The sequence below is a fragment of the Egretta garzetta genome, unplaced genomic scaffold (genome assembly GCF_000687185.1).
Source record: "Egretta garzetta isolate BGI_Z169 unplaced genomic scaffold, ASM68718v1 scaffold133, whole genome shotgun sequence".
NCBI lineage: Eukaryota > Metazoa > Chordata > Aves > Pelecaniformes > Ardeidae > Egretta > Egretta garzetta.
Window position 1 is genome coordinate 4,421,167 of NW_009259111.1, and position 13,951 is coordinate 4,435,117.

Sequence of the window (13,951 nt, forward strand, 5' to 3'; positions counted from 1 at the left end):
AGGCGGCGGGGGGCGGGAGGGGAAAGCACCGCCCGCCCCCGCGGAGGAAGGGGCTCGTTAACCCCCGCAGGCACACCCGCTGGAAGCTGTTTACTCAGTTTGCGGAGCTGGGGGTGCTCAGAAGCAGCCTCCAACCATCCAACAGCTCCGCACCCCAAAAAAACCCGCACAAGAAGAGGTGCTTTCCCTTACCAGTTACACCTCCTTGGGCACCTGTAAAAGGAAGACTGGGGGGATGAGGGTGGGGGGTGTCAGAGAGGACTGACTTTTTTGGGTGTTGAAGCTAACATGAATCTGCACCCCGTGGGGCTGAGGAGAGCGAGCCTTTGGCTGGAGGAGGCCTGTCCACCCACCACCATGTCCTCACAGCCAACACGTGTCCACTCATCGCAAATTAATATATAGATGCTACCTGGGGGAAAAGGCAGGCAAGCTCCGTAATAAATGACAGGTTGTGAGGGCTGGGGCTGAGTCCGCAGCTGAGGGTAAATCAGCAGAGTCCCCTGCAAGGCCATGCTTTAGCTACGGGGAATTGATGGCCCAGGTGAGGAGCTCAGAGCTCTGCGAAGCTGCTGCAAAAGTGTGGAGTGCAGGTTGTAGTCCCGAAGAGAAACAGAGCAGGCAGAGGTATCAAGTTCTTCACTAAAAATAACAGTGTGTTGTCACTGTGAAAATAAATTGCAGCGTGTTACTTCTTTTCTAAAAAAACTCCTGCACATACAGGAAGAATAACTACATTTCAATTAGCAGGGAAGTATGTATGTTCATATCGTATATATAGTGCCAGTTATTTTCTGTATAGATCTAGAGGTATGTTTATATTTTGCAAACTATCATAATTTTTAGACTCCAGTAAGCCCAGTCCTCAGACTTGGCAACAACATTAAGATAAGGGGATTTATGGTACACAGCAAGAGAAGCCAAAACATTCCCCAGGAACATAATCCCTTGGAGGCTTTATGGGTCTGGGGGAGGAGGGAGTGATTGGTTTGTGTGGGGCATGGGGCTGTCCAAAACCAGAGACTCTGGTCTTTTGTTATGTTCCTTACAAACCTACCTTTCAAAGAAATGCTTAAAGATCAGCATCAGCAATGACCAGTTTTACCCTAATTTACTCTCAAGTATCTGAAAAATCTCCAGTATTTTTCTCTTCAGTGCCTAAAATATTGAAACCTTGATTCCAGTTAGATCTCTTAGACACTGGTGTAACACAAACGATAAATTATACTGCTGAAGCCAACATGCAGGCTAACATCTAACCAAGGCAGACACAGTCACACCTGCACTGACATCTCCAATGATGTCAGCATCTTCCATCTTCCTAGAAGACATGGAACTTCAAACAATCCTGTTTCTAAGAGGACTGGGGGTGAGGAGCTCTGCCCTTCAGACACAGCATGGGATTTGAAAGAGCACAGCTGTAAGGAATGACACAGCTGGAAAAGCCAGCTTGTTCCAGTTTGCTAGTGGGATATACTTTGTGACCAGTTGCTTCGATTTTCCCTTCATAAAGAAAATGCAGTATTTATTTACTATATGTCTTAGCTCTACAGCAGAAGTTTCAACTTCCTTCTTGCAGAATAGGTCTCCCCATCAAACAAGCTGACTCAAAAAGTAAACAATTTGTAGGATCTTTACCCAGAATCTTAAGCATATAAGAGCCTGAAATTAATAATCCATCTGTAAACAAGGGCACAGTAAGACATTTATGATAGAATATGACTAATCTGTTAGTTTTCCCTAGTTCAAATGCTGCAATAATAAGAACTAACATGTCATTCTGCATATGATTTTTTTTTAATTACTCACTAGGCAGCTCTCTAGAAGCTCTTCCATTGCAGGTAAGCATCTTTTATGTGGAAATCTGGGTTCAGGCTGGGTTTCCAGTACTTCCTGATAGCAGCCAGGTTGAAACTCCTGCACTTTCTCGTCTGTCAAAATGCTGTGCTCATTCTTGACAAAATTTGAAAGAAAACACAAGATACAATTCTCACTCACATTTCCTCAGGCACCAGAAGACAGCTGAGTTCAGGTCATTTTAATGGTGAATGAAGGATTTTTATTTTTTTTTATTTTTTTTACTTTTACTCAGATCTGCCTTTTCCACTCCTTCAAAGGCTTTAAGCTTTCACAAGGTACATTGGGAAAGCCAGTTTATTCTTGGCGTACACATATGCATTTTTCTAGCGTTAAGGGACATGGATGTCCTCTCCTACAGCCCAGAGCTGTAAAGATGCTCAGCAAAGAGTCGGTTACCCAAGCACTTCTGAAAACCCGCTTTGGAGCCTCTCTCCCCAGTAGACAACGGAAGCAGTGGCTTGGTTAGCACCTATGGGTACCTGAAGACACAAAGCACAGGGAAGGGCACAGGACAGTCCAAGGGGCCACATGGAGACACAAGATGGTGAAGCTGAGCTCAGCAGAAGGACACGAGCTTCACAGCACACAAGAGCCATGGAGGGGATATAAACTGAGCTGCCAGCTATGCCGGATTTAAGGGCACTTCCTACCTCCGAGGCCTCAGTCTGGTAAACAGAGAGGAATGTCCCTGCCTCCCATCCTCGTCCTGTCATTTCCAATTTGAGCAGGAGCTTTCTGGGACACTGGTCATCCCTCTCCTCATACCCAACATCGCAGAGCCTGCCGTCAGCTTGACCTATAACTGCTGATACAATACGAACAGCCAAGGAAATTTAACTTAACATGAATTAATTAGTTACATAAAAAGATAACCAGGGTACCCAGAATTTTGGGGAACAGATTAAAGCCGATTCACTGGTTTATTAAGAAGTGCTTGTTCACCACAGCCAATGCCCTGTAGTCTGGAAGAGCAGACTCACAAAGCATGAACTGACTCGATTACAGCCTGTTTTCATTGGGTGCTCGCTGGAGCCTGCTCTGCTCCTCTCCACGCAGGGTTTCCAGCTCCTGTGAATCTGCAGATGGTTTTGTAACATAACTGTTCAAGAGCTTTCATCCAAAAGTTCAATCTTCACAGTTTTAGGGTTGCAGGGTTTCAGAAAACCATCACTCTGTCGCAAGCACACTACTGCTTTGGGCTTTCACAGACAGCGGGACACTTCTACCTTCTCCCAAAAGCTGGCAGCATATCCTACCATTTAGGAATGGTGGCTTGGGCCCCTCACCACAGAAAAGAGCAATATGGCACAGCAAAACTACTAGCAGTCAGGTATGGAGTGCAATGCAAACAGGACAGCAACGTGCACAGGTGCTACTCCGCTCATCCTGGGAGGAGGCAGCACAAGCAAAGATGGACCCAGAAAATGTCTGAATTGTCACAGAGTTAGTCTGCAGGAGCACTGAGGCAGAGAGAGGCCAAAAGTTTTCAGTGGGACAGAAGTCTACACAGACCCCAAGGTGGGATGAAGTTGTGAAGGACAAAGAGACAACCTGGGGCATTGACACCACAGGGAAACAGACCTCTCCTTATCTCATGAGGCAATGCCCACAGGAGATTTCTCACATACAGCCTCTCATACAGACAAAAGCCCTCCAGACAGATAATCAGCACCTGAGGATCGAGTACAGGTCTGACCCTGCTCAAAAGTGGGTCAAGCTGATCACGCGTTTTGCAAGACAGCGCTTTGCCATGTGCGGCTGCTGCAAAAACCTGTTGCATTGGCACAGAGCAACTGTGGTAGCACTCACCATGAAGGCTACGAGAGCTGGCTTTCAATTATATTATTCCCTCATAATTCCTCGTTAAATGAACCATCCTCTTCGAAGCAGCCTCCAGATCCAAGTGAGAGGGTGGTGTCAGACTGAGAAGTCCTGTGTTTTCTGGGCCCTTTGCCGGAGTAGCTCCAGGAACGTCAAGTGGCTCCAGAATAGGCCACAACTCTATTCCTGCTTCCCAGCTACCGACTCAGAGGTGACTCTTCTCCTCTTGGGTTTGGTTTTGGGTTTTTCCTTTTTTTTTTTTTTTTTTTTTGTGTGTGTGTGTGTGTGTGTGTGTGCGTGTCTGTTTTGTTCTTCAAAGCAGGACCTTGACAGCAGAGTTTGCAACCAGACAGTGGTGCTGACGACATTTGTAGGTACACATTTGTAGATAAACGCTCTGGAAATTTTTAGGCTGAAAAGTATTAAAAACAAACTGTCACACCTCCAGATCTTCCCCTCCCTAGAGGGCCACACAGTAAAAGGACTTACTTTTCACTGTCTCTGAAACAGAACAACATAAACCTTCCGCCCTACGTCTCCTCTTCCTCCCACTCTGAGAAAGTTTGCTCTCCATATGTCATTGGTAAAATATGTAGGGACTCAAATAACCTGGTGCATCTTGCCAGCCACAGCACAAGTCTTGTATCCACCAACACTTTGAGGAAGCTGGCCTGGAGGGGAAGGAAGACAGAAAAAAGAAAAATCAATGTAGCACAGGGGCTCACAAGTGCTCCAGCGCTGGGGGAGAGACAGAGTCAGAAGGTGATTTTGTTCAACTTGTGACAATTGATGAGGCAAGAACCATGGAAAGGCAGGTTGGGAATGATCTGTAGGGATATTCATCTTCTGCTGAAAGGTAAGATTATCTACCTGAACACAGCAAGACTGAAGGAAAGAATCAGTCAGCCCTAACTCTTCTCAATACCATCAAGGTCATCAGTGTGAATTACCCCTTCTTCCCCCGCCCCCCCCCCTCCAGTAGGAGAAAGTGCTCTAATCTTCAATGAGGTAATTTCGCAACATCACTTCGGGGGTATAAACCTCCTCCACCATCCCTTGGACCTCATTTGGCCCAGCCATCTGCCTTGCCAACAAGCAGTATTTGCCGGAGGCAATGTGGCCACTTAAAGCTTTTCCAAAAAAGGTATGAAGTATTAAATCCCTGAACAAAACAGGTTTAATACGACTTAATACTAAGTCTGCTCTAATCATAATTACCTTCTCCAGAATAGACTACTGCAAATTCTGATCACAGCCCTCTGCCTTTCCATTAATTAACTGCTGCAGACAAGTTATGCCTTTAAGAATCACACAGCACCTAGACAAACACTGTGAATGTTGCAGGGAAGAGTGAAGATTAATATGCAGTCCTCTGAAACAGTTTGGTTTCCAGTATAGATTTTACAGATCTTCCTCATATTCTGCTTGCATTTTATAGATGCCCTAATAAACAGATGCCTGAAAAACTGCTAGTCTGAAAATCTGACTCATTTTCTTCTACTTATTTTTAATATTTATAAAGCATTGATCGTAACAACACCTAAGCAGCAGCAGTCGCTTCCATTCACTTTCTAATCTTCATTCTCCCAACCTTTGACCATCTCTCACTCGAAGGAGATAACCTATCATCGTGGCTTAGGCCATTTACCTAAATGGTGGGAGTTAAACAGCTCCAATTCCAAAAGCTTTTCAAATTTTCTAAAAATGTATGCATCTGAAATCCCCAGCTTTCAACAAGGGAATTCTTCCATTTGCTCCCTTCTTCTGTAAACCACCGTTCTTCCAACAACCACTTCCCAGGGCAATTCACCCAGCCTTTCACCAGCGGGAGGCTGTGACAGTGTCACGCGCTGTACTCAGAACAACCACCGAGAAACGTCTGGAAGTCTCAGGGCAATAACTCAGCTACTGGGAAGGGGACCATATCCCATGAGGGTTTAGCAATCAGTTAACTCTCTGTGTTACTGAATGAGGTGTTGAATAATAAAGCATTTGATTCATAAGCAGTTAATAGGCAACAAAAGAAAAAGGGGAATTTAAATTACGCAATTGTTGAAAACATTTACCAATATCTTTTTCCAATGAAAAGTGCAAGAACCAATCAGGCAAATTACCCACTCAGAGTGGTTCAGCCAGCTGTAGTATCAATAGCATTTAAGCACGCTTATTTTGAAAAGCCAGAGATGCTGTGTAAATCTACTGAAGCACATCTAGCCAACAGACCATTCACTGTTTGTATATTTGCTTTGGACTGTTTAAAGAAATAGTATTAGCCCTTTCATCTGAGGCAGGTAATATTTTTCTTTTCATAAGCTAAATAAAATCGTAAGTGACATGAGTTACATGCTGCTCTTGAGCAAACAAGGTGTAGTTTTCCCTAACATCATCTTTGCAGGCTTTTTACAAAAGGTTAGTTAAGCTGCTGTTGGGACAAGGGAGAAACCATGCCCTGATTTGTTTTCACCAGTGAGTATGTTCTCACAACTTTAACATCAGCTACATTTCAAACAAAACCATTGTCTGATTGGGAACTGAAATCCTGAAAGAGCTCTTCACTTCAACTACACTGGAGTTAGTGGGTACAGAAGTGCCAATTACAACTCCTTTTTTTTTTTTCTCGTTATCTGCTCAGTGTTGGCCAAGTCACCTCAAGTTAAATCTCCAGGAAGCAGGTCCTGCACCAGTTGGCAAAAATTCCCCTCATTCTTATAGCAAACAGGATTTAGTCCAGTGACAACCATCAACTGGGGGTGGGGAAAGCCAAGCGGAAAGCTTGACAAACTGATCTCCATACTGCCTGGAAATACAGTGCAGCTTAGAGAGGATGAGGAAATACTGCATTGCCATTAGCACAACCTGAGTCTTATCAATACCATTCTGCTTGGGCTTGTGCACCAATCCTGCCCTCCTGACAGGATGGTCTAATGACTACCCAGACTATAAAGCAGAAGGGTCATGCATCCACCTCTCTCCTGCAGGATTTCCCAGCCCTGCTCACAGTCGCTGGTGCAGAGCTGACAGCCAGGCAGGTGGGCAGCGCCGCTGCGTCTGAGCAAGGGCAGCAGGGCAGGCCCAGGGATGGCACCCAGCTGCAGCCAACAGATCTCCAGACAAGTCCGTAGTGGCAAGCAGGTCTGGGGTCCAGCTGGGAAGTCAGGTCAGCAAGCTGGGATCAGTGAGGGACATGGCCAGCCACAGCATACCTGCCGCACAGCTCAGGCAGGGGTGCACGAAGAGGAGGCTCGCAGCTGTTTCCACAGTGGTCTGAGCCAAGGTTACATGGCTGCTCTGCACCAATGCTGGCCACCAGCCCCAAAGCCCTGGCAGAGGGAGAGAGGCTGAGAAGCTGCTTGGTGCTGAGGGCTCTGACACCAAAGCTGCCATTGCTGCGAGCTGCAGAGAGCTCAGAGTACAGGGCATAAAATGCTAATCCTGAATATGAAACACAAAGCATCTGAGGAGAACAGTGTCTGAGAGCCATGGGCAACCCCAGCCACCAGCACTGAACACAGCCACTTTTAGCACTCAGCGTAGGCCAGGGATTACTTCTAACCAGGTCCCGATACTTCTCCATCCCTTAAGCAGAAAGTGTAGTAGAATTGGACTCCGTTCATTGAGGAACCACCCCACTAGCACTAGTTCTACTGCATTATCATTCCTATTAAAAAACCTCAAGAATTATCCAGTTGTTCTACATCATAGGCAAACACAAAGCAAAATAGTCGAATGTGTAAATAAGCCTGCTGATAAGAGAAGTGACTGTTTGTTAACCTCAGCCTGTTGGCCTAATTAGTATAACAGCAGCATATTTTGCATTTAAAGCAAGGTGAAACAAGCTAACAAAGGAGAAGGCTTTGTACTTGCTAATAATATGAGTAAGCGCAGCTCAGAAAGCGATTCAGCAGACTTTGATCCACTCAGAAAAAGAGAACAAGAGCTCTTCAGGCACTTCTGACAATACAGCTTTACCGTGAGCACGCGCCAGTAACCAGCCTCTACCATATTCACGTTCATTTAGGAAGTTTATCTGACATTAGGTTTGTTGAATATAAGAAGCAGAAAGACTGCATTCAATTTCACAGACCTTAAAAATAGCAAAGTGGAGGGAAATCAAAAGGTAACTCTAAGGTCCAAACAATCACAGTTGGGTCTGCCTGTTAAAGCAGGTTTTTTTATATTCATTTCACCTCCTTGCTGTAAATGATTAGCCTTTCAGAAACAGAGGATGTGGCCAGATTTTTTTATTCTAGCCAATCGGTTATGTTCCATCAGTGCTCCAAAATGAAATGAGCTTGGAGGACCGTTCTCAGTCTGCAGATTTTAGACACACCACACACCCCCCATCCACTGAAATCCTGGTATGCACACAGCAAAACAGGCTACCGAGGGCAAATTGTGGTCTAGACACTAACGCTGACCACTGGTCAGCATGAACAAAGTAAATTAAATCACAGTTACTTTCTGCTGTAAGGATGAAAACCAGCAAACAACGTAAACCCATCAATTCACAGCAGGGACTTGGAACACACCGGCAATTGCAAAATGTTCAGCCTCAGAGCTGTAAAACACATCATCATTTCCAAGATTAGCAAAAGCTGTTCATCTCACTGTGTTGTCATGGACAGACGTTTTTTCCCCCTCTGAGTTTCTTCTATCTTATTAGATTTTAGTTCCCATTACGAATAGGACAATTTTGCAATGGGGCAAAATTAATTAGTTTGCATCAAAGAAAGGCTTCTTAAAACGTAACACTAATGAGTTTCATCTGCCTGATTAGAGGGTTTTGCTTTTAGTAACACTTGGTGCAAAATTTTGTTTCAGAGAAATATAACATTATAAGAATATTCAAGGCTAAAAGCATTAGCTAAACAGTAACCAGGATAATGGATAAAAGATTAGAGTGGTGAACTGCAAGCAGACATATAACTGAATATTGAGAAGAGGATGCAAGTGCAGAGCAGAACAGGTTAATGAAGATTTAACGAAGATGTGTTTGTGCAAGTAGAGCTTGGTACAATTCGCAACAGCATATTTAGAGAACACTACACCTCCCATCTTTTCACAATGCTTTTAGGAATTAAATGGAAAAGAGCTAGGGATGGGAAGACAAGAGTACTAATTCTCCAAAGTCAAACTGATTTTTAGTATCTGGCAAACTACCTGGACAAAATATTTGCTTATTTTAAAATCTGGTTTTAGTCAAGGACAAATTGTGTTTCATCAACTTTGTTTTCAATTGATGGGAAAATCCCTCCAGAGGATAAAGGGGATTAAATAGATTTGGTATTCCTTGCTTTTATTGATTTTTTTCACCCCAACCACTTTCTCTTACCCTACTAGTACAAACAAGTAAGAAAATACAGTCTAGAATGAATTTCCTGATAGGCAGGTGCAAATTCACCTGAAAAATCACATGGTAGAAGTAGTTATCAGAGATTTGCTGGTAAATTGGGCATAGCACACCGTAAATGACATCTGCAGAGAGACATGCTGTGTCATTCGCAAATGACAAACACACGATGTAAGCGCATGAGGTAGAATATGAGGGAACTGTCTTCCCCGTGATTACACGTCCCTCCATTAACCTCCCCAGCACATACACAAGACTAGAAATGAAGATGTGGTGTTAAGAGAGGGCAGGCCTAAGCCGCCATCAGGAACAGCTTCATCTGAGAAGAGGCAGAAAGCCCATGTTTGGACAAAGATGTACTTTTACCCAACGCTCTCCCATCTGTGGCCAACTTTACATTTGTGCCTATACTCTCAAAAACACACAGGCAGACAGTTGAGCAGTACAACTGAACAGGCAGTCACTTCTGGCTAGGGGAAAACACTTAATCCAGATTTTCTGCTGAATCACGTTGCAAAGCATGAAGGGGTTGTCCAGCCTAAGGTGGCTGAGCACAAAAAGCCTTTGGATAAGCTGCGAACTGAATTCAAACCTTTTTTATCTCTTTCATCTCTTTTGATAAGGTTTCAACTTGAACATTACCACTTTTTGTCAAAATGATCTTGACCTGCCATGGGCAACACTGAAACCTTGACAGTTTTATCCTCTCACCAGTCTAACACAGGAATTTAAATTAAAAAACCCCAACTCTTCAAACACCCGTGTGTCCTCTTCCTCTGATGCCATGCACATACTGCACCTGTGCATAATCTGTCTCCTGCTGGCCTTCTGCAACAAGTCGACAACAACAACAAAGACTGTGCCTGTTATTCATAAGCTTTTTGTTATCTCTCAAAAAAAGCAAAAGGGCCCAGAGCATGTGTGGGAAGGAAAAAGCTTTGTTTAATTTAATTACGTTTACTTCTTTCAAGTCTGAGTAAACTCGGGGATCAGCAGAACAACTGGTTAATTAAATCATGAAAGCAGTTCCTTTACCCTGTAAGGGCAACCACATCATGCTGTGTCACATTCAGCAGGTTCTTCCAAAAAAGCGCACTCAACCTTTACACCATGGACCAAAAATAAGTCTGCCACGCAGAGCGTACTACAGTATTAAGAGCTCTTCTAATGCAAAAGATGACAGGTGTGGAGTAGCGCTGTGGTTATTTTCAACACTTCCAATCTTGAGGGCTGGCTCCAGATCCATTAGTGAAAGTTAGTGATAACACTGCAATGAAAGATCTGATTCTCATCCCTAAGTTCATTGCTGGAGAGCAGTGGTCAAGAGGAAAGCGGGCAGGGTGGGCTCCGAGACGCACTCACACAGATGCTGCCCCAACACCGTGCTGGATGCTGTCCTTACCCACCTGCTCTGGCAACCAGAAAGGCTGGAGAAGCAGCTCAGGGCTACACCTGGCTGCTCTCACTGGATTTGTCCCTTGTACCCATAAACACGTGTATTGTGCAGGAATCGGCCTGGGCAACTCCAACCCCATGCCAGTATCTTCTACATCCATCTCCCACCTCCTTTTACAAGTTGTCAAATCCTCTCCAAGAGGAGGAGAAGGAAAAGGGCAAATCTTCCTTTCATTTGGGCTTGGGACTTTCCCATGTCCCCCCAGTGCATAGTGCCAATATATTTAGGTCCCTCAAAGACTTTCCTTGGACTTATATCACTTGCCAGCTCATAGAGAATTGTTTCTTTTTAACCCCTCATAAATGTCTTCCATCTAAAGAGCTCACAAAGCTGTGAGCTTCCTTGCTTTTCCATGTTTTCACCATTTATTTTTCCCTTTCCCATTACTCCAGCCCTTTCTATCCGCTATTTCTCAGAGTCCACTCAGCCATTCTAGTGGCCTCATCCCAAATGACAAAATGGAGTTATTCTGCAGTTTATTTATTTCCACCTAACCTGAAGTGTTTCTCCTTTCTTTCTAGTCTCTTAACTCGTGAAATCAAACTCTTTACTAATCAGGCTGGCATAAACTCAAAATGTCCTCCCATGGTTCCTGTGCCCAGCCTTCCTACCTGACCAGCAAGGAAACTCTCTGATGTTGAATAAAAGTTTGTGCATTACAGAGAATTTTTAATGAAAAATAAAACCTTCTGACATCACTGGTTAATTACAATTTGCTGCACTAAAATACAACACTGTAGCTGTATTGCAGGGAAGGATAAAAGTGTACACGTATTCTCCTGTGTGTTTCAATATCCTCCTATTGACAAAAGATAGGATGACTGGGCTACAACTGGAGACCAGGAAATGATTTTTGTGATTTCATTAGAGTAATTGACAAAAGCATTTCCTTTCTACGTAAGGTTAACAGATGGCTTGTTAAAGTTACAACTTCTTCAAACAGGGCTGTCACCAAAAATGATGTGCATGACAACAAAAATAATATTGATACAAGCTCATTGCAAAATTAAAATGGAGTTTGCATAACCTAAAGCACAGAATAAATAACTGTCACCATTGCAACACAGAATATCAAAGTGCTTTTGCTTTTCTAAGGTTTCCTTGGAAATTGGATGAAGGGAAATAAATTGGGGAAGTGTCAGCAACCCAGGACTTCAGTTATTCCAGGTACAAACATGCAGTCAGTCATCATGCCTGCTCCACACATATGAAGAAACTGCCATGGATGTACAAGCGTGTTACGTTGAGGCTCGGATTTTAATCCCAGTAGTAACAGAATATATTAATCATACAGAATTTTTAATTTTCGGTAAATAAGTTTTTGTATAAAAATGCTGAAGTCAAATTCAAGGTTGTAGATTCCTACTGCTACTACAGACTGAGCAGGATTTTGCTCCAGGAAAGCAGGGCTCCATCACCTGTAATGGTGACTTGGGAAGACAAACACCATCACTCCAAACGTCCCCCCCATCCTCCTTCTTCCCCCAGTTTTATATACTGAGCATGATGTCATACAGTGTGGAATATCCCTTGGGTCAATTGGAGTCAGCTGTCCCAGCTGTGTCCCTCCCAACTGCCCGTGTACCCCCAGCCTACTTGCTGGTGGGGTGAGGTGAAGAGCAGAAAAGGCCTTGACTCTATGTAAGCTCTGCTCAGCAGTAACAAAAACATCCCCGTATTATCAACACCGTTCAGCACAAATCCAAAACATAGCCCCATACTCACTACTGTGAAGAAAACAAATTAACTCTATCCCAGCCAAAACGAGCACAGAGTAAAAACAGGCATGCCTCAGGCAGGCCCCCTCCCCTCAAATACAAATTCAAGGTTGTAGATTCCTACTGCTACTACAGACTGAGCAGGATTTTGCTCCAGGAAAGCAGGGCTCCATCACCTGTAATGGTGACTTGGGAAGACAAACACCATCACTCCAAACGTCCCCCCCATCCTCCTTCTTCCCCCAGTTTTATATACTGAGCATGATGTCATACAGTGTGGAATATCCCTTGGGTCAATTGGAGTCAGCTGTCCCAGCTGTGTCCCTCCCAACTGCCCGTGTACCCCCAGCCTACTTGCTGGTGGGGTGAGGTGAAGAGCAGAAAAGGCCTTGACTCTATGTAAGCTCTGCTCAGCAGTAACAAAAACATCCCCGTATTATCAACACCGTTCAGCACAAATCCAAAACATAGCCCCATACTCACTACTGTGAAGAAAACAAATTAACTCTATCCCAGCCAAAACGAGCACAGAGTAAAAACAGGCATGCCTCAGGCAGGCCCCTTCCCCTCAAATACCTAACTAGTTACCAAAACCAGGAGTACGCTGCAATCTGCTGTGCTCATCTCAGACCAATGTGCAACACAAGCTTCAACCCTGTAGGACCCCACTTTCAGATCTCACCTCTGGCAGGTTCAAGACCTGTGCAAGGCAAGGGCATGCAACACCTGAAACTGCCCCATCTCCACTGTGAAACAGCTGCCTGATGCCTAAACCAGCCAGCAAAAATGTGTGTGGCTGTGTGTGAATAATAAATAAATAAATAAATAAATAATCAAGCAATACTAGTTTGCTCACCTGCTATGGCTTTTAAGACCTCACCTTCACCTTAAACTTGTCTTGTTTCCATGAGAGCAGGAAAAACTACAAAGGAGATTCAGCTCTGAAAACAGAAAAAGTAATCAACCTTGTACCTTTTTGATAAGTGACTGCACATAAGCTATTCCACTTGGACAAATCTAGAATGCTAACTTTGTTACTGATATTTAATATTTTTCTTGTTCAACATCACACTTACTCAGTATTTATCCCGTTGTCATAATCGTCCCATTTTTCTTTCTGTTTTCTTTCTGCAGTATCCCTTCTTCATTTCTTTTCTTTCTCTAGTATTACTGCCTTACTTCTCTTCATAGCATCCTACCACCAATTGCCTTTTCAAGCAATCTTGTTTGCACTAGTCTCTGTATAAGATTCAGCCCTCTGACTTTTCTGAGACATCATTAAGATGTGCAGCTAACTCCCAAAGACCAGAACTGGAAGAAAGAAAGAAAACAGAGCCCCAGTGGATTTTCCCTGGGATTGTTCATTTTCTTCACAATAACAACTCAGAAGCAAACCTTTACCAAGCTAAGATGTCAGCTCCTTGCATCATAAAACCACGTTTTTGGAAAAGAGGTGAATAATTGAATTGGGGAGGCAAATAAAAGGAGGAATAGGAGCAATATTTCTCATTGCAAAACCTCTGTCAATAGCTATTGGAAATAACCTGGTTTATTTTACCAACCTTGTGATGTCAGGTTCACTTAGCGCACGCCTTGTCAGCTCCGACTGAGGGGCACGCTAACTGCATGACTGACGCACATGACCGTGACTGGGGAGCAGACGCACAGCTGCTCGCTGCTTTTGTTTGCCTTCACATGAAGGATTTTTGAGAAATTGTATAATACTACAGCAGACTGGTCCTTGCC

General features: G+C 44.0%; 1 protein-coding gene across 5 annotated transcripts in view; it reads right to left on the minus strand.

Moving 5' to 3' along the window:
- TPH1 (tryptophan hydroxylase 1) overlaps positions 1-13,951 on the minus strand; it is a 27,263-nt gene extending 13,312 nt beyond the window's left edge. Inside the window, exons 1-7 of one of the 5 annotated variants that reach the window (XM_035890976.1) lie at positions 13,768-13,951; positions 13,282-13,516; positions 13,086-13,146; positions 4,171-4,352; positions 3,670-4,093; positions 1,810-1,953; positions 413-665 (exon numbers count right to left, since the gene is read on the minus strand). The gene's annotated coding sequence lies outside the window, so the exon portion shown is untranslated. Of the gene's footprint in view, positions 1-412; positions 666-1,809; positions 1,954-3,669; positions 4,094-4,170; positions 4,353-13,061; positions 13,147-13,281; positions 13,517-13,767 lie in introns of all 5 variants that reach the window. The other 4 variants (XM_035890975.1, XM_035890977.1, XM_035890979.1 and 1 more) reach the window with 4 other exon arrangements.